The sequence below is a fragment of the Lactuca sativa genome, chromosome 4, assembly GCF_002870075.4.
Source record: "Lactuca sativa cultivar Salinas chromosome 4, Lsat_Salinas_v11, whole genome shotgun sequence".
Taxonomy (NCBI): domain Eukaryota; kingdom Viridiplantae; phylum Streptophyta; class Magnoliopsida; order Asterales; family Asteraceae; genus Lactuca; species Lactuca sativa.
The window spans coordinates 233,868,684-233,890,586 of NC_056626.2; the positions used below are offsets into that span (position 1 = coordinate 233,868,684).

Below are 21,903 nucleotides of genomic sequence, written 5' to 3' on the forward strand. Positions count from 1 at the left end.
AGCACCCGAGGGAAGCCCCGAGGCTCCCGGAGTCCCGAGAAAAAGGGTCTTTCGGTTTCGGAAACGCTGCTCCAAATAAAGTTCCGGTTTTCTTTAAAATCCGCTGTAAGTGAGCTACGCTTACGCAATTTTTAATATAGCTTTTGAATAATTATAGGAATGTAATTAGGTCCTTAAAATAATTATTTGGGCTATTATTATGAGTTATATTGAGTGTTATTTAACGCTTATATAATAATAATAATAATAGTCAGACTATTAATTTGTCACGGTTATCGTTAGACTAAACCCTAGTGGTATTGATACTAGGTTTTATCGAAGGAAATCGTTTCGGGAGTATCGAAGCGTTGTCCAAGTGTCGAGTCACCACCTTTCAGGTGAGTGCATAGTCCCTTTCATCTTACACATAGATATGAAGTATTTTATATAAACTACGTGCTATGTGTGCATATTATCTGAATACTTGCTGTCTATGCTGGATGAACGTTTTATACATGTTTTAAATGATTTAAACTGTATACGTATTTTATACGAATATGTTGGGTATGACATGGGTAGATGAATGATGAGAGATAAAAGATGATGTGAGTAAACATTGGCAGCTATAGACTTAGTGCCTAATAAACATCGGCAACTATGGACTTAGTGCCTATTGGACAAACACTGGTAGCTATGGATTTAGTACCTGTTAGGAATTGGTAGCTATGGACTTAGTACCTATTAGATAAACATTGGTAGATATGGATTTAGTACCCGATGAATAGACTATAGCAGCTATGGGATTAGTGCTTTACGAACGAACATTGGCAGCTATGGATTTAGTGCCAGTCCTATAACCCTGGAAGTAAGGGACTTCGGAATAAATGAATGCATGATAGATGACTCTTAGGATAAATCCTTAAGAGTAAAGAAGATAAGTGAGATGGGTAATCGGGTTGATTGTTTGATTGTTTAAACATAATAATTATATTATTGTGGGTTGAAAATCTTGTGTACTCACTAGGTTTCCCAACCTAACCCACTCAGTTTGTTTATATGACAGGTGTTGATATGAAGTCACATTACACTGAGAGATTAAAGAGATGTAGATCACTAGTGTAAATAAATGTAAGTTCCGTTTATGCTTATGTTTCTATATTGACGATGACATCCTAAACATTTTAAAATGAACAAAATACGTTTCTTCGAAAATGTTTTGATAACGTATTTATCGTGTTTTTCTAGGAACAAATTCCGCAACATTTTTGATGAAATGAAGTACTCTGGTTTTACAAAGCATAAACAAAATCGATCTTTTTTGGCCGTGAAAATTGGGGATGTCACAGTTGGTATCAGATTATTAGTTTAAGCGAACTAGGAATATGGATTTATTTCTAGACTTAAACTTAGAATGCTAAGTGATGATTGTGAGGTGTGTGCACTAGCTTATTTTAGGAATTATGTCTAAAATGCTTTTATGTGCTAAATGCTTTATGCCTTATATGCTGTTATTTATTCGGATCTATGGTCTGTTGCCGATCGGATCTGGGAACCTTACGTGTTTAGGATTCTAAACGTACGACTACGATATTAGAACTAGCATGTAAACGTTTGGGAGTGACAAGGATGATTTAAACATCAATCCTAAGTAAAGGTCTAGATTCACCTTATTCGGTGTATAGATCAAGATGGAAAGGAACCGTAGCGGAAACGTGAATGCAAATGAGAATAGGAACCAACCCCCAGTGGTTCAGCAAATACCTGTTGTAGAAGAAGTTGCACCTGAGTCAGTCACCATGGCTGGAGTTCAAGCCATGATTCGGGCTATGCTAGCTGAACAAAGGGAAGAAATGAGGCGGATGTCGAATAGGGACGAACCTACTATGCCCGCTGAGCAACCCGAGCTGATTCCCGAGCAATCGGAGGAAGGGAACTACAGCCGCCAAGTGAGTCAAGTGGGGACTCAAGGTGATCAAAGGGATGGCCCGGAGAGGAGAAACGACAAGGATGGGCGAATGTACAAGAATTTCTTGGGTGCGAAACCACCAAGTCTCTCAGGAAGCCCAAAGCCTGTTGAGATCATGGATTGGATCTCCGAGATGGAAATGGTGTTTGAGAGCTGCGACTGTAGCGAGAAACAGAAGACCGTCTTCGCTGTAAGACAACTGAAAACTGGAGTCTTGAGCTGGTGGAAGCTATTGACAGATATGATGCCACGAGGAGAAGCCTTAAGGATGTCATGGGAAGAGTTCTTGGAACAGTTGAAAATGCATTACTGCTCGAAGATAGATCTGATACACCTAAACAACGAGTTTCAGAACCTAAAGAAAGGGAAGATGAGTGTTGATGAGTATGCCACCGCATTCACCGAGAGGATGAATCTATTCCCCTACTTGGTGCCTACTGAACTCTCCAAGATTGATAGGTTTGCTAACGGATTACCCACTGACTTTGGCCCAATGGTCAAAACGGCAACTACCTTGAAAACAACTGTTAGGGCAGCTAAGAACGTAGAGGCCCAGTTAAGAGAAAAGGGTCTAGAAAAAGATAAGGTAGAAGAGAAGCGGAAGTTTGAAGGATCTTCAAGGTCCAACAAGGAAAGCAAATTCTCAAAGCTTGGAGTACGAGATGGAGATGAAGCGAGATGGTGTGATAAATGCAAGAAGAAGCATTGTGGGAAGTGCAACGGAGAAGTGACTTGTTACAAGTGTGGAAGGATTGGTCACTGTTCCAAGGACTGCACACATAATGATAAAGTATGCTGCGGATGTGGAGGCAAGGGGCACATGTCTAGAGACTGCCCAAGGAAAAATAAAGCAGCAAGACCAGAAACGCCACCGAGGCCAAGGGCGTTTCACATGATCCTCGACGAAGCAGAAAACCATGCGAGGAATCAAAGATGAGGACTTCATATCCGAAGATCAAGTTATGCAGTAGCCATGATATCATATGATGTAGCCTATTAGAGGCATAATCTAGGGTGAACTTGAACACCTATGTAATAGTTTCAAGAAATAATAAAACCTTCGTTTTGCTATCTGATGTGTTAAACTGTTATGTGATTTTCTTGTATGGTGACTTGGAAAACTGCGAGACAATACTTGGGACGAGTATGAGTAGGTGTGAAAAGTAGTAGATGCATATACTACCGGAAGCACAGGACTCATGCTTGGATCAGGGGAAGTCACGAGGTTACTAAGAAACTAGTAATTGATTTCGTTTTATTCAAGTGTGTTGTTACCATCGTTTCGGTAATGACTAAGAAGATTGTTGATATTTCGACCCTAGTGGTCATATCACATTGAGTCCGACTATGATGAGTAGGTTACGTGGTTCAGAGAACCAAGTTTGATGTAGCATCCGACTTAAACCAAACGATTGAAATCAAAGCGATCAATAGAAGTATCACGCTTGATTGATAAAGAAGTTGGTAGCTAGAAATGCTACATGATAAAATGTGATTATATCACATTAGACCATGAAGGAAGGCATAATCCATTCCGGAATATAGAAGTTATAATTATTACCTAGGATGAAGAGATGACGTACGGAGTCATTATAAGAGTCCTGTTTCGTTGATGATTCCGGACGTAATCATCTTAAGGACGAGATAATTGTAATGCCCGTAGATCCGGGTTAGTCAAGAAAAAGGCAATAAGTGTCGAAAACGACTTTTCGACAAAAGATTATTTAGAATAAATAATATGAACCAAGTTGTAGTATATGTCACAAGGTTTCTGTACATATAAAGAACGCCGAAATCCGAGTTATAACGAAGAAGTTATGACCCGTCGAAGTTTCGCGATGGAACCAGCACGACACCGGGAAGCGTAAATAGTGAATTTAGGATAGAGCGGGATTTAGCCTAGGCAATCTAAAAAAAAGTCGTAGAAGATGTTAAACTAAGAGCGTCCATAAAAAGAACGCCCAAATCTGAGTTCGTATGAAGTTATGATTTTTCGAAGTTTCGGCTTAGCAATGTACAGCCCGAAATTCGAATATTAGATCAAGCGGTTTTTAGCCAACACAGCCTAAACGAGAATTGAAGATCTCATTAAGAGTAGTGTAACAAGAAAAAGATGGGCGAAAACGAACGTCGGATGAAGAAGTTATGAGAATTTAACGGACCAATCCTATCCTAGCCTGTTAATAATATAAAATTTAAAATAGAGCAAAAATTAGCCGACATAGTCTAAACGAAAGTTGTAGAGTACGTTCCCGCCTTCGCGTGGATATAAAGAACGTTGAAAACGGAACTCGTACGCGAAAGTTATGAATTTTTAAAGTTGAAGCATGAAATTGCGAGACCTGATGAAGGATCGATGGCGTGGCACAACCTAGACCCTCCCTCGCTGACTCGGTACCAGCTTCGGATGAGTAACATGCCACCCTCGCTATTACGCCCCACATCCGAAGAAGTTACGCCATGCGTAACTTTGGTCTGATCCTTCTGAGATGAGTGCGAAACAGCTGGCTTCGGTTGTCTATGCTGGATGAACGTTTTATACATGTTTTAAATGATTTAAAATGTATACGTATTTTATACGAATATGTTGGGTATGACATGGGTAGATGAATGATGAGAGATAAAAGATGATGTGAGTAAACATTGGCATCTATAGACTTAGTGCCTAATAAACATCGGCAGCTATGGATTTGTGCCTATTGGACAAACACCAGTAGCTATGGATTTAGTACCTGTTAGCAATTGGTAGCTATGGACTTAGTACCTTTTAGATAAGCACTGGTAGCTATGGACCCGATGAATAGACTATAGCAGCTATGGAATTAGTGCTTTACGAACGAACATTGGCAGCTATGGATTTAGTGCCAGTCCTATAACCCTGGAAGTAAGGGACTTCGGAATAAACGAATGCAGGATAGATGACTCTTAGGATAAATCCTTAAGGGTAAAGAAGATAATGGGGATGGGTAATTGGGTTGATTGTTTGATTGTTTAAACATAATAATTATATTATTATGGGTTGAAAACCCTATGTACTCACTAGGTTTCCCAACCTGACCCACTCAGTTTATTCATATCACATGTGTTGATATGAAGTCACATTACACTGAGAGATTAAAGAGATTTAGATCACTAGTGTACATAAATGTAAGTTCCGTTTATGCTTATGTTTCTGTATTGATGATGACATCCTAAACATTTTAAAATGAATAAAATACGTTTCTTCGAAAATGTTTTGATAACGTATTTATCGTGTTTTTCTGGGAACAAATTCCACAACATTTTTATGAAATGAAGTACTCTGGTTTTTACAAAGCATAAACAAAATCGGTCTTTTCTGGCCGTGAAAATTGGGGATGTCACACCTGGAGTACCCCATTAGAGACAGGATGAGTTTAGGATTGACCTGGTTCCGGGTACGGCTCCGATAGCCAAGGCACCATATCGGTTGGCTCCTCCTGAGATGATGGAGTTGTCTACACAGCTGTAGGAGCTGCTAGACAAGGGTTTAATCAGGCCGAGCAGTTCACCATGGGGAGCCCCAATTTTGTTTGTGAAGAAGAAGGACGAGACATATCGCATGTGTATAGACTATCAGGAGCTGAACAAGGTAACGATGAAGAACCATTACCCACTCCCGAGGATAAATGATCTGTTCGATCAGCTAGAGGGAGCATCTTGGTTTTCCAAGATTGATCTACGCTCGGGATATCACCAGATGCAGTTCAGGGATGTGGATGTTCAGAAGACCGCTTTTAGGACCCGCTATGGTCATTATGAGTTCGTGGTGATACCGTTCTGGCTCACCAACGTTCCAGCCGCGTTCATGGACCTCATGAACCGCGTATGCAGGTCAATGCTAGATCGGTCTGTGATAGTGTTCATCGATGACATCTTAGTTTATTCCAAGACTCAGGAGCAACACGGGGAGCACCTGAGAGAGGTGCTAGAGGCATTGAGGAGGGAGAGACTTTTCGCAAAGTTCTCCAAGTGCGAGTTCTGGTTGCGCGAGGTGCAGTTCCTTGGACGCCTCGTCAAACAGAAGGGTATATTAGTAGACCCGGCTAAGATAGAGGTTGTGATACAGTGGGAGGTCCCGAGGTCTCCATCTAAGATTCGGAGCTTCCTAGATTTGGCAGGGTATTACAGGAGATTCATTCAGGATTTCTCCAAGATAGCAGTTCCGCTCACCCGACTGACTAAGAAGTCGGTGGTGTTTCGTTTGGGACTTGAGCAGCAGGCAACATTTGAGACGCTCAGACAACGACTATGCGAGGCGCTAATTCTTACCCTAGCAGAGGGAGTAGATGTCTTTGTAGTCTACTGTGACGCTTCGATCACAAGTATGGGAGCAGTTTTGATGCAGCGAGGCCATACGATAGTTTATACCTCCAGACAGTTGAAGCCTCATGAGGCTAACTATCCGACACACGATTTAGAGCTGAGGGCAGTGGTGTTTGCCCTCAAGATTTGGGGACATTACGTCTATGGGGTTCGTTGTACCATTTACATGGATCACAAGAGTCTGAGGTACCTCATGGATCAGCCGAATCTGAACATGAGGTAGTGTCGGTGGTTAGACGTGGTAAAGGATTATGATTGTGAGATCCTTTAACACCTGGGCAAGCCCAACGAAGAGGCAGACGCCTTGAGCCGCAAGGCGGTAGCGGCCCCGATCAGAGACATATGCTTGAGGATGATAGTGATTACTCCATTGCTGGAGCAGATTAGAGAGACACGGGTCGAGGGCCTGATGGAGGAGAGGCAGAAGTGTGAGAGGATCGTGGGCCGAGTAGCTTCCTTCCACAATGACAGTCGAGGATTGTTGACCCTTCATGGGAGAGTTTGTGTATCGTACTGGGTCAGAGTACGACAGGTGTTGATGGACGAGGCCCACAAGTCTCGGTTCTCCATCCACCCAGGGGCGACGAAGATGTACAGAGATCTTCGACCCGATTATTGGTGGCCCTGCATGAAGTGGGATGTAGCTTGGTACGTGGGGAGATGCTTGACCTGCAGGATGGTCAAGGCGGAGCACCAGAGACCCCACGACAAGATGCAGCCGTTAGACATTCCCGTGTGAAAATGGGAGGACATCACTATGGATTTCATTACTAAGCTTCCCAGGACGCACGTGGAGTTGATTCTATGTGGGTCATCGTGGATCAGTTGACCAAGAGCGCGTATTTTATACCAATCTAGGAGAGCATCTCAGCAGAGAACTTGGCTGATATTTACGTGTGCGAGGTAGTGGCACGGAATGGAGTGCCTGTTTCGGTAGTGTCAGACCAAGACGTCCGTTTCACTTCCAGATTTTAGGAGCGGTTCCACGAAGATATGGGTACTCGTCTCTAATTTAGCACCGCTTTCCACCCACAGACGGACGGATAGAGCGAGAGGACGATTCAGACTCTCGAGGACATGCCTCGGGCATGTGTTCTAGATTTCGGTGGCAGTTGGGATACGTATCTTCCGTTAGCAGAATTTTCGTATAACAACAACTATCACGCCAGTATCGATCGTACTCCCTTCGAGATGCTTTACGGGAGGAAATGCAGGACCCCAATTTGTTGGGGTGAGGTCGGTCAGAGAGTTATTGGGAGAACGGAGGTGGTACTCAAGACCACAGAGTTGATCCAGCAGGTCCATAGTCGGCTTCAGACTGCTCAGAGTCGGTAGAAGATTTACGCCGACAAGAGGCGTTCGGACTTGGAGTTTCGGGTGAGTGATATGGTCCTCCTGAATGTATCACCCTGGAAGGGTGTTACCAGGTTCCAGAAGAGGGCCAAGCTGGGCCTCAGGTTCATTGGTCCCTTTAGGGTTTTGGCCCGGGTGGGTCAGGTTGCTTACCGTTTGGATATTCCGGTAGAGCTCAGCCAGATCCACAACACTTTTCATGTATCTCAGCTGCGGAAGTGTTTGGTAGACGAGTCAACAATTGTACCATTGGAGGATATTCAGGTTGACATCAGTCTGAACTACATCGAGAAACCCATTACGATCTTGGATCGGCAGACGAAGGCCTTGAGGAACAAGGTAGTTCAGCTAGTGAAGGTGCAGTGGCAGCACCGGAAGGGTTCAGAATGGACGTGGGAGTCCGAGGAGGAGATGAGAGAGCATTACTCAGAGTTGTTTTTAGACACAGTAGCAGCAGACTTCGAGGACGAAGTCTGATTCAAGTGGGGGTGAATTGTAACATCCGTCTTCTGAGGTATTTATTAACCAATTGTGTAATTTAAAAAGATATTAAACTATGGTTGGACTTGACATTTTGGATTGGGACTTAGGAAACTTGGGCCGAGATGTAGGCTGCCCATAAGCCGTACGCGGGGCGTAACCCAGCGTACGCGACGCGTAGCGTCCTTGGATTCGCGGGACATGAGAGGTGTGCGTGCAGCGTACCATAAGGTACGCCCAGCGTACGCGATCAGACACAAAACCCTAATTTTGGGGTTTAAGAGGTATATAAACCCCATTATAGCCTCCCCCTGATTTCTTATCAGCCTCCTCACCCACAAGAAAACCATAATACGTCCTTACTCTCTCATTTTTGTGAAATTGCTCTTTGTGAGTGTTTTTAGTGAAAGAGGGTGGTGAAAAAGGAAAGAAAAGGTTGGAGAAGAAGGTGAGCTCAGAGATTTGGACTAAACTCACCCTTTGTCATCCAAAGAAGGAATAAAGCACTGAACTTTCTTCCTCACATTCTAGATATAGAGTTATGGGAGTTTTGGACCTTTTGTAGGTGCAAAAGTTGGACCTTGATCATATAGATCCGTTTTTGAGCTTGAGATTGCCATCCTTGTGGCTCAAAACACCTCCTTAGGATTAAGGTTACAATCTTTAAGGGCTGTATGAGGCCATGCATGAGATCTAGCCATTCCCATGGAGTTAGGGTGTTGCTTTTAGTAGTTTAATCTTTTGTGAATCATCCAAGCCATCAAGTAAGCAACTTTATGGCTTAAGGCATATAATAAGACGTGGATCTGAGTTTGTAGCTTCTGAATCGAGATATTAAGCACTTAATAGGAAATTGGCTTACCGGGGCTGTATACTGGGCATAGAAGGAGGTACGTACGACGTACAAGCCATCAGCTAGTACGCTCAGCGTACCTAGAAGTACACCCCGTGTACGCTGCCAGATTGGGCTTCGAGCATTGGCACCTCAATGTGGGTTGTGCTTTGGACTTAGGGTCTTTGGGCCTTAGTGGGCCATCAGGAGTTAGTGAATATGGTCCAAGTATCGGTGTTGGGCTTAGGGTAGGGCCCAATAAAGAGATTTGGGCCCAATGTAGAAAATTGGGCCATCAGTGGGCCTCTAGCGGGCCATTGATGGACTTAGAAGGAATTAAGGATTTGGGCTGTGTTTGTGACCCACACCATAGCAAGGGTAAAATAGTCATTTTACCCATAAAAGAATCCATATTCTGATTGAGTGTTTTAATTGATTATGATAGCCGGGGAGTAGTCGGAACAGCAATCATGGATTCTTTACTCAGGTGTTCAGCAGTCAACTTTTCGAGGTGAGTTTCTTTCTAGTAGGAACGGGTCTACAGCCACAATGCCGACCTGGTTAGATAGTAGTTCCAGACTTTGGTCTGATGCTGGGAGGGTCCCGAGAAGTAGTTATGTGTGCTTGATGTCTTAGTGATTCATGCATGTTATGTTATGTTATGTTATGTTATGTTATGTTATGTGCTATATGTTCCGGGCTTCAGTCCGATGCCGGGTGGGGCCTGTTGCAGTGGGCGGGGCATAAGTTATTCCGGACTTCGGCCCGATGCCTGGCGAGGCCCAATGCCGGGTGGGGCACGATGCAGTGGGCGGGACCCAAGTATACTGAACTTCGGTCCGATACCAGGCGGGGCCCGATGAAGTGGGCAAGGCCCAGTATGTGTTTATATGTTATTGTATGGTATGTGGTAGTTTGGGGGAGCTCATTAAGCTTCATGCTTACAGTTTCAGTTCTGGTTTCAGGTACCTCCGCTAGCAAGAGCAAGAGCTCGGGATGATGGCACCACACACACCACAGTTTTATCCTAGGTGTTTGTTTGGATGTTTTGATATGATATTGACATTATTTTAATTTGATACATTTACTATGACATTTTGAGACACACGATTCATGGTTTTATTATATGATAGTTGATATTATGGTTTTGGTAATGTTTTAAAAACAAAAAATTTTGTATGGTATTTTTGGGACGTTTCGTTCAATAACTTTGTTTTTTATTGTTTTGTTCTTGCAGCCTATGAACAGACATTCTAATAAAGAAAAATCACAACATTTACAAATTAATGCACGCAATACTCGAACATTAAACATACCAGGAAGGCAAGAATGTATCCATAGCTTCCAACTCCACCCAAAGCATAGACACCATATGTGCCTTCTCAATTGCCTTTGGCCACCAATAAGGCATTTTGCCACAATTGCATCACAAACTTTCTTGGCAAACTAACAAAATGACTCATTAAAGATGAATCGGTAATATAGGAGCCTCATATTCATTGTGCATGAACTGTTGTTGATGTAGGAAGACAAATTATAATAAAAAAAACTAAAGACGAAGTGGGTAAAAGCTTCCAGCATCAGCATCCGCTGCTTTTAAGTAGCCAATTAGGGCATCAAGCACCTTATCTTGTACAGGCTCAATCGAATCAACAACCGTTTGCTTAAAAAAATTTCTCGATCAAACCACCTAGTCTTGGTCTGGTGCTGGCTTTTGGTTCATGGAGTTTCTCCATTTGTGAAACTCTAATCAGATGATGAAAATGAAAAGTCAATTAAGGGCTATTTTTTATGAGAAGGGCATTTTCGTCTTTTTGCATGAAAGTTGTTGTACCTTTAGCCACCCTAAGAAGGTGATCAAGTTCTCTAGGGCGTAATTCATCTGGTGCAACACAAGCAGACCTGTAAATGCCAATTTATTAGTACGTAAATAATCCGAAATTGTCACATGATGCGTAGTTTAACACAATAAAAGTAAAATACTTATTAAATTTTTTTTATTATATTAAGAATAATTAGGATTCACCTGTTGTGATCCCAGACATTTTCTTGGCATGTCCATTTAGCATCGCCATTTTGAACAGTTATCACATTGGGCCCACTGTTCTGAAACATAATTTTTTTTATGTTAAGTTCAATTTATATATAATAAAATATAGAACGTGAAGCAATAATTGTTACACAGAAGAGCTACCAGTGAGTATACTCCCCTTTCCAAAAACAGGAGGTTCCTAAAAAAAAGAAAAAGAAAATTCAATATCCAAATATTTTTTTTAGATATTATTTGGGAAAAAATTAAGATGACTGACTTCATATTCTTCAAATTCTTGGTCTTCAATGGTGACACTACTTGGATTCAAAGCGTTAAGTGGAGTCAACATATCTTGTAATTCTTCCCATGTATATTTGAGCTCAAGAGCATCTTCACTTTCAATCAACAATCTTTTATTTTTTGAACTAATATCTCGACTTCTTTTTTTGTCTGGTTGAAATGAGTCAGCATTTGATTTGCTTCCTTGCTTCTCATTGCATGTTAGCTGGCATCTCCAATAGCCAAGCTCATATTTCTTGACCAATAGATTTAAATGGGAATTTGTGTTTCTCTTTAGTGACTGAAGAAAACCAGAATAATCACTCATATTTGAAAGATTCTCAATCGTATTAACAACAAATAAAGGGGAAAAAGTGAAGAAACAAAAGCAATGTACACATTATTTGATGGGAATTCTGAATGACATGGATGCATATGATATTGAACTCAACTGGACCTCTCACAAGTCTTTCCTACAACATAACCAAGTTCATGAGATTTTAGACATTTGACAAAGTTATGGGCTATAAGTATCCCAAGTCCATGTTAACTGTGGATCGACCATTCCATATGATTAGATTAGATCAACTTACCATCAATCCTTGTGAACCACTGAATGAAACCCGAAGATTACTTTGAAATCATTGACGATATCCCCATATCACCAATCACAGCAGAAAAGAATGTGATTTCCTGCATATTAAACATCGCCTAAAGTCAAGCATAACTTACTACAACACATAAATAATATTTTATCTTCCGGTTACAAATACCTTGATATCAACTACGCATTTTATCGAAGACGATAGTGTGCTTCTCAGTTTCTGCAAAATTTTCTTAATATTATAATTATTAATTTTAATAAAAATATTCATTATTATTATTATTATTATTTATAATCTTAACAATGTACTTTTGCTCTTAATTTCCCAAGCGTTTTATGAACATTGTATTTTCGCTACTTCAGAAATTTGTCACTATTTTGTTGTGCTTGTCAATATTGGTCCCTATTTCTACTTGATTTCTTTGTAATGAAATCAAGCGGGCCCAAACTATATTCAACAAAGAGATTACACACATACAATCGATTGTGTGTGTTTTGAGCAAATGGGTATTGAAGCCCAGAATCCATTCAACCCTTAAATCAAACTTCTTCTTGGTCTTGGATTAGCAGTCGTCAATTGTTTGTTTGTTTTCGGTGACTGGAAAAGAACAATTCATTTTTGTTTCTATCTCTAAACAATCAGGGACAAAAGAGACATATAAAGAGAGCTAAGGTGAGTACAACATTTGTTCTTTGATTTCGGTTGTGAGGTAAACTCTGGCTTTGTTGATTTATGCATATTTTAGTACGAACGAATTGATTTGAGGTTAAATAGGATTTTTTGGGATATTGTAGGAGTAGGCAGTGGCTAAATTAAACACCGAAACCTGGAAAGTCACAGGTCACGTGGAACGAAGGAAATCGTGAATCCACCTCCATCGCTACCAAAAAAAGCGGAGAATTAAACCAAAGGCATCTATATCTCTCTATTCACAATCATGTTATGAGTTTGAAACTTGCTCCCTAGCCTTCAAGATCTCTCAATGATTTCTCTAGTGCATGCCCTACCGACTTTTGTAATTATTGCTTCGACTTATACATATTTTTTTTCATGCAAGCGATTTCCACTGTAGCTTTTAGAAAATCCGCCAAACATGCCAAGTATCTAACGTCTGAACGTTTCATCCCGTACATCCAATAACTCCAATCCATCTATAATTCAATATATATATATATATATATATATATATATATATATATATATATATATATATATATATATATATATATATATATATATATATATATATATATATAAATGATAACAGTTTTTATTTTGAAAACAATTTTGGACCATCTATTAAAAAATTTCAATTTCATTAAAATAATTAAATAAAAGAAACGTAATATTTCAATACTTCTATACCCTACTCCCTCTATTATAATCCTCCCTGGTCTCATAACGCCGATGAGCTGAACCACCAAGGCCGTCAAAGCACCATAGGAGTACCGTTATAGCGCCGCCAGATTGCCGCCGAAAAACGACCAAAACGGTCAACATACCGTCGTTTGAACACTGACTCTTCACTCGCTTCAGATCTTCTAGTAACGTCCTTTCTTTACCTTTGTTTGTTCGTTCATCGAAAACCGCATTTATCTGCCTCTACTCTTCCTGAACTAACTACCTCTGCCACTACTGAGCCGCCCTGAACCACCTCCTTGAGTAAGCCGCAAAAGCATCTCATAAGAAAACTACCTTGTAGGAAATAACCTCCTTCAGTCACCAGCTCTGGATTTAAAGTTAAAGGCCACTAGATCTGGTTTCCGATCTCCACAAAAAAGATCACAAATCCGGAGAAATGTCCATCGGCGATCTATGGACCCTCGCAGTTGTTCTTCTCGTTAACATTTACTTCGCGATGGATGTCACCCCATAGAATTAGATTATTCACGCATCGATTGTAGGTTTGATTGTGATCACGATTATTTATGTAATCATCATTGCAATATCTCGATTTTTTTTGTCTTATAGGCATCGTTTTAATATGGATTTGCTTGATTGAGATTAGGGGTGAGCATAGGCGGGTACCCAACAAAATATACTGGAACCGGAACCAACGGTTCCTAAGATGTTGAAACCGGAATCGGAACCGGTTATATCGGTTCTTAACATTTTGGAACCGCTCCCGGAACCACCGGAACCGGTTCCGGTTCCGGATTCCCGGTTGTTAAAAAATTGTACACTAAATTAAGTTATAGTAAACCAGATTATGCTTATAAAACCCCCTTTTTATAATAAAAAAAAATGTACTTAAAATATTAAAACTTTAATATAATTTTTCATGGAACTTAAATATAATTTTTCATGGAGTGCCAAGAGGATACCACAAAAAACCATAACCCTCATTGATCAACTCCTGCATCCTCCTTGATTTCCTATATATAAGCATAGCATAAATTCAATTTTTAATACAGCATGCGATGTTGGATAGTTTATTAAAATCAATATGTATCTTGTTATCACTATAACAATAATAAGACTAACCCGAATACATTAACTTAAACAAATATTACTAAAACTCAAAGCTATACTAACAACCACAAAATAGACATTAAGGTTGATTTATATATTTGTAATTCATGCTTTCTTAAATTAAATTAATATTTTGCCATTTCCCAATAACTATATCCGTAAATAGAAGTCCATGGAAAGTTGGAAATAAGTAACATAACATGATGCACATTACCTTCCACACCAATAAGCCAATAACTCTCTTTTTATTTGCACACTGAAGAAAATTAGGGATAATGACTTTAAAAGATAATATATTTTTCGATTTATACATATTTGGTTACTGAGTTTTTTTTCGTCCACTTTAAAGGGTAAAAAATGTTTATTCCAAAATACATTTATCGAAAATCAGAGTAATATAAGAAACGTGGAATTCTCAATAGTGTTGATGAGTGTGTACTGTCATGTCTTCGCCTTTCCACGATCAACAATAGAATCTGAAAACATAAACAACTGGGTAAACACAAACTTTAGTGAGTTTCCCCCAAAATACGTGATAAAAGAAACATATTATCATGTATAACGGCCCAACACTCATTAGATTGGAATACCTCGGCCCAAGCAGTCATTGGACTGGAATGCCAACATGCAACAAGTCCAATTAGTCATCGGACTGGAATACCCAAGGTTTGTCGGCATGCCGCCTTAACCCAACCGCTTTTCTCGAGCATCCGTACCTATGGCCTACAGCTGGTCCGCACTATAATATATAGCAAGCCCACCTCAACCTATCCCACCACCATATGACTATCTACGTAAGATGTTGTGAGCAAAACCTAAATAAATTATTTATAATTACTGAATGAGTACAAAAACAAAAATGACTTATTTTGCAAGAAAAAAAATATTAAGGACTAAATGTGTTCAAAAATATTAAGGACTAAATGTATACAAAGTGAGAAATATATTAACCTATTAAGTCTTTTTTACCGGCTAACCTGAAGTAGCCGGTCATAAGAACTAAATATATACAGTTTAACAAGTTGAAGGGGTAAATGCGGACGAAAAAAAATCAGTGACAAAATATGTACAAATCAAAAAATATATTACCCTTTTAAGTCATTATCCCCACTACTAGAAAAACAGCCTTTAATGATGCGCAAACAATGACACGCGGTGATTTACGATACGCAAAAGCGGGCGCTCTAAAAATAATGTCATCTCTTCAAACTTTTGAAGGATAGAGGTCACGCTTTTGTGCGTGCCCTAAAATTAATGTCCAAGAAAAAAAATTAAAAACACGGAGGGCACTTATTTAAAAATGGGCGTCGTCTAGAAATGTCGCTTTATATTTTTTGAATGAAAGGCGCATTCTCTTTTTTTGCAGCTGGGGGGAAACAAAAATCCCAAAAGTTTGAAAGGCCGCCATTGTTATCCTTTATCTTATTTCCATCTTTCTTCTCTCTCTCTCTCTCTCACTCTCTCTCTTTCTCTATCTCTCTCACTCTAATACCCAAAAAAAAACCTGATATCATCACAAATCCTATTTTCTCCCGCAACAAAATCGCAATATCACCAAATATCTGATTCCGTCTTCTGAACAGATCAAACCCGCAGGGGTTCTCGATTTCTCTATGTTGATGTGTGGTGACACGAACAAAAAAAGGAGTGTAGCGCCTCTACCTTTCAATTTCATTTGTTGGTTGCTTCAAATCGACTATTGCTTTCTCTCTCACAGGGGTTTCTTTGTGCGCTCCCTTCATTCGTCGATAATGTCGAAGACAAGATCCAGGTTCTTATTTCTCCTTTATTCACGCCTCTAATTTCGATTTTGAATCCTATTCTCTTCTCTTCTGTAAAACCCTAACCAGAAAAACCATGGTTTCAATCATGATTTCCTCCTCCGGTGGTCATAGCTAATTTTGCGTTGGAGGCACTTCTTCTACTCCCGATACTCATGGTTCTAAGGATGTCGCATACAGTTTTCTCAAATGTCGTGCTTACCATGGCCTCTTCCCTTAAATCGAGGTTCTCTCTTTCTTTCTCTGTCTCTCTCTCTCTCTCTTGTGTGATTGAGGTGATATCTCCGATGAAGGAATCTTTTATTTGAATGATTTACTAGTACCTACACCCCACACAAGTTCATATTTCGGTATCTGGATGTCGAACATGTTACCATTTTTACCTGAGGAAGAAAACCAAAGAAGTTCATCGAGCAATAGAACAAATTATCATTGGTTTTATTGTCTGCAAGCGTCATTGTTCTTTCTTATTATTTATGTTGTTTCAAGATTTTGTTTTTTGTGCCTGATTCTTTCATTATTGTGCAGATGATAAACTCTTTGATGCTTCACAGTATGCTTTTTTTAGTCGACCTACTACTGAGAAAAATTAAGTTTGGGTGCTTAGAAGAAGATGAAGATAATCCTTCAACTGGAGTTCCTGATGATGAATGCCATTTATTTGACAGAGAAGAGGTATAATGTACATTGTGCATCTTCTGTTTTCACTTCACTCCATATTTATCTTCATTTATTGTTCATAAATCTAAACGCTTGAGATATTATGCATTCATCACTTCACATTTTAGACATCTAAAGTCGTTACAATAGTTTCAATTAACTTCATGCAAATTCAAATCCCTAAACCTGCAGTGATAAAATAGCTCATCTTTCTAAATCTTACATCTTCTTTTTCCACAGGAGCCAGGTGCAAGATCTCTATTGGATTTAGATGATCTGTCAAATATATTTTCAAAAGTATAGTTTTGATTTCAGTTTTTCACAATAAAGCTATGAATTTTTTGAACCAAATTAACTAAATTTCTTTTTTTGTTAAACAGTTAAACAGATCAGTAAGCGGACCTAGACATCCTGGAGTTATTGGTGATCGAGGGTCAGGATCTATTTCAAGAGAAAGTAAGTATCTATATCAAATCTATTCAAGAAATACTTTTGATCTTCATTGCTTTTGTAACTTTGTTCATATTCTTCTATAAAAAAAAATATACATATTTTCAGGTTCATCTGCTTCAGTAGACCTACTAGAGTGGCTAGACCAACACATCTCAGACACAGAAAGCAGCCATGGAAGCAGAAGATGGTCTTCACAATCTCATCTCCCTTCAGACCCTAAACCCTTATACAAAGCTTCATCATACCCTACTGAGAAACACTAATTCTTCACAGAACCCATACTCACAACAACCTCATCTCCCCCTTCATTTTCACCTGGGGCCCATAATAGTCTCGCCTCGCCACATAATCGTTCCCATTCCCATTCCCATTCCCAAATGCCCTTTTCAGACTTTAATCTCTCCCCTTTATCAAACACCTCTAGTCTTCACCTAACCGGTATCCCACACGGGTCACGTTATGGCTCAACCCGAACCCACCCGGTCCACCCTGGGTTAACTCAGTACTCTCAAACACAAAAGCAATGGGCTAACCAAGTGTTGGCCAACAATCTTCAACAAAAGATGCTCTTGTCCCAATGTTTCAACAAAAGCCACTTGGAGAAGTAAAATTGTTCAACTAGAGAGTCAAGGTTGAACCTGTGGGTTAGATGTGTCTTTCTCCCGATCAATCATGAGTTACAAGAATCTTGAGTCTTTAAAGGTTAAGTTAAATGACCTATTTACCCTTTGTTGAAAATTAAGTCAAATCTACCCCACATCCATCAAGTCTTGCCATTATAATTATAAATAACCTAAGTTTACTATAAGGAAACTGTAATTGTTCTATAGCCCCACCCTTTCTTTATACTACTTAAAGCCTTTAGAATTCTCTCCTTGTAAGCATTCTAAGAGTAATTTCAAGTTCCTTCCCTATTTACCTGTTTCTTCTAACTTTTCTTGCTTCACTTAATTATTAATCATTTATTTTAGTAAGCATGTTTACATCTTTCTCCATCCATTTTCCTCATAATTTCTTAATTTTCCCATTTTGCCCTTGTTGTATTCTGAAACATTTTTTGTTTATGTGGTAACATAACAATTAATAGGTTCACTGCATTTTCTGAGCTATTACCACTTCTGGCAGTGGGCACAACTCCATTTTTGAAGGTTGACAAGATTTGTCAACAAATCTCTACCACCACCCTTACCATTGATAATTCCATCGCATTCTCCACCCCTTTTTCTACTTTCACCTCCACTGCATCTACAAACCTTGATGTCAAAAGTCCTTCAAGAATCCAGGTACCTTTTTATTTTCAAGTCAAATGGGACAAAAAACCCACTCTCAATCTCTTGTTTATCATAAAAAATTAGCCCTAAAAAGCTTCACTAGTCTACTGGTATGCTGCAAACTGTAGATTGCTTTAAGAAGATAAAAAGTTGGGTGAAACTGCTCCATTTTGGAACTTCCGTGCTGCTTCGTATCCAGATCTGGAAGCCCCAGCTCCAATTCCTACTGCCTCAAATATAAGTCACACGGTTGATGAAAACTTGAGTGCGGTTTCAGGGGTATATTCTTTAATTCTTTGCAGGTTTCTATTTGTGATAATTTCTTCTTTTTTTATTAATTTGAGTTGTGATATATTTGTTTGAATGTAGGGAGATGTTTATCCTATGGAGTACTACAATAGGTTCTTAATGAATTAAGTATCTATTCATCGTGACTACTTTCTCAGATTTCCCTTTCACCAGCTGTCTTGCCATGAATTTGGGTGAACAACCTATCCTCCCTCCTCATTTTTGCGACATAAACTAAAATGAAGTTAATTCATGTTGCAGCTCCTTACATTATGATGACATTAAATTTTGATATATGTGGGTTTAGACCATCGGTTCTGAAGTTCCCAAGTGCAGAAAAGTTCAGTGAAGTTGCTAAATTTATTGGAACAAAGTTTTCTTCTTCAGAATCCATTAACTTCACTGCTGACATTTCTAAAGTAGAATGAAAATGACAAGTGATTTTGTGTTGTGTTTACAGGGTTGATGAAAACGAATAGCTTTGGAGTTAGAGGAGGAAAAGAAAGCTCAAGCTGAAAGAGATAAGATGCTGCAAATGCACACAAGTGTTACATTCTTCATTTCAATTGTTAGTATGAAACACATAGTAGATTAGATGAATGCAAATTTATTTATTGTAAGAAATAGAATTGTATGACATTAAATTTTATGCAATGGATTGTATTTTTTATATGGTATTTTATTTCTATTATGAGACAGTAAAAGCAAATTTAATTTAAAAATTAATAAATAAATAAATATATTTTTTTTAAACATTTAAATTTACGATATGCAAAAATGTGTGCCATCTTCATTTATGACATGGCCTTTCTTGACAGGGGTTTTAATGATACACATTGGGTGTCATTAACACGTGCGTCGTAAGGTTACGACACACGAATGCGTGTCGTCTTCCTTTATGACTTAGCCTTCCTTGATACGCATTGCGTGTCGTAAGCGCGTCGTAATTGCACGTCGTAAATGAGAGTCGTAAATGCGCGTCCTCTATAGACGACGCGCAAAAGCGCGTCGTCTCTCTTTATGACAGGGCCTTCCTTGAGGCGCATTTGCGCGTCGTCTGTGTCTTTTACGAAGCGCAATGAGCGTCGTAAAAAGCTGTTTTTCTAGTAGTGCCCACAAAATTATCATATCCTATTTGTAGGGTCGGCTCGGAGATTTTAAGGGCTCTGTGCTAAGAAGAAAAATGGGGCCCTAAATACATTTTTTTAATATATAAGGAAAACGAACTAAAGACAGTGAATTGTCATTACGGAAAACTTAAAAGTAAATAAATTAATTAAAAAGAAACATATGTAATTTTATAAAAAGTTGAAGGTTTAATTATGTAACGTCAGAAAACTGATTTGTTAATCATATTAGAAGGAGGGGTTGATTATGAGATATATAGCATAAATTAATGGCCAAAACTGTAAATCGAATTTAAAACATCAAAATGTTGTGCACAATAATCAACCACCTAACCGATGTACTTATGTCAATTAGGCTGCCTAGACTTTATGCAAAACCTTGAATAAATTCATATATATTTATTTATTAAATATATAATTTCATTAAAACTGGGCCAGATTTTTTTTCGGGGCCCTTGGCGGCTACCCCCCCCCCCCCCCCCCTTAAAACCGGGTCTGACTATATATATATATATATATATATATATATATATATATATATATATATATATATATATATATATATATATAGAGAGAGAGAGAGAGAGAGAGAGAGAGAGAGAGAGAGAGAGAGTTAAGTTCATATATAAATTATATATATTGTGTAAATGTATAACCAATTCTGGACCAATCAATACATAAATATATTATAGTAAATTGAATAACTAATTAATTCAATAACCAAAATTATAAACCTATAATTATGGAATGAAACCCTTTATTTTTATTGCTCTTCATCCCTCCCTTTTATCGATCGTCCTCACCATCCGTTTTCTTTCTCGCATTGCTCGTCGATCTTTTTCCCAAAATCCAACACCTTCATCCAGAATCCATGGTTGTCGCCATCAACCTCATGTAATCTATAGATATTGGTTTTTTGTGGTGATTGGTGAAATAATGGATTGTGGTATGTTGCTTTCGCCATAACAAGTTTCTTTTTTGTTATGATTTAAGGTTATATGTGATTGGTTGAATTGTTATTATCTATACAACTGTTACTTTTTATTCTTTTTATTTAATGTGATGTGTGTAGGTAGGCTAATACAGCAAGGAAAATGAAATTCACGGAGATGACCTGGAGGTATTTTTCTATCAATTCTATTGGATGACTCTTCTTCTCAATTTGTTTTTGCAAAAAATAGCACAACGTATTTACTTATTTTGTGGTTACCTTGGTGGGATTTTTTGAAACATTTTTCGTTTACCTCATAGCAAATTTTGCCATATATTTCTTTCAAGAATGTTGAGTTGCCATTGGAATATATAATATTATTCACTTGGTTTTTTCTAATATTTATGTGATTGGTATGGATTTTTGCTCTTTGACACTACAGTTTTGTCCCTAACATTGGAATAATGTGTTAATAATTGCATCTTACATAAATTCTCTTTTAGATAAGGCAAACAAATTGTAGTGTGGAGTTATCAGTTTTGGCTGGGGAATTGAAACCAATAAATGGTTTTAGATGTGTACTTCACATATTATTACATTTTAGAGAAAGTAAACAAATTGTAGGGAGTGATGGTATGTATTGTAATATAGTTTATATCGATAATTTATCATTTGTTGATGTATATAAGTCTCTACTGTGTTGAAATTTTAATCTTGTTTATATCAACATAGGTTTGTCAAATTGTTGACTAATGTTTAATCATTTTAATGCCTTTTAAATTTCTTGTTTAATCTATTTTTTATGATTCGTTTCTTGATTACACTCATATCTCTCTCTCTCTCTCTCTCTCTCTCTCTCTCTCTCTTAGGTATGATCAAAAATTGATGACTACGTTTGTTTTGGATGATCAAGAGCACTTAGAGAAGAAGATGATGATGACTAGAATTTATAAATTTATTCTCTTAGAATGCACTGAAATTTTTAATATTTGAAGGTTAATTATTATTATTATTATTATTATTATTATTATTATTATTATTATTATTATT

General features: G+C 38.5%; 1 non-coding gene across 3 annotated transcripts; it reads right to left on the bottom strand.

Annotated features, from left to right (window-relative positions):
* Nucleotides 1-201: 201 nt before the first annotated feature.
* LOC111917442 (uncharacterized) lies at nucleotides 202-12,173 on the bottom strand. Of its 3 annotated transcripts, XR_008231768.1 has the most exons (8): nucleotides 12,039-12,173; nucleotides 11,859-11,958; nucleotides 11,663-11,738; nucleotides 11,264-11,566; nucleotides 11,149-11,185; nucleotides 10,981-11,060; nucleotides 10,789-10,856; nucleotides 202-10,700 (listed from the first exon to the last, which is right to left on the bottom strand). It is a non-coding gene; the product is annotated as an uncharacterized LOC111917442 (transcript). The 3 variants fall into 3 exon arrangements; XR_002858889.3 differs by having other exon boundaries at nucleotides 10,981-11,055; nucleotides 11,264-11,738; XR_008231767.1 differs by having other exon boundaries at nucleotides 11,264-11,738.
* Between the last annotated feature and the right edge of the window lie 9,730 nt (nucleotides 12,174-21,903).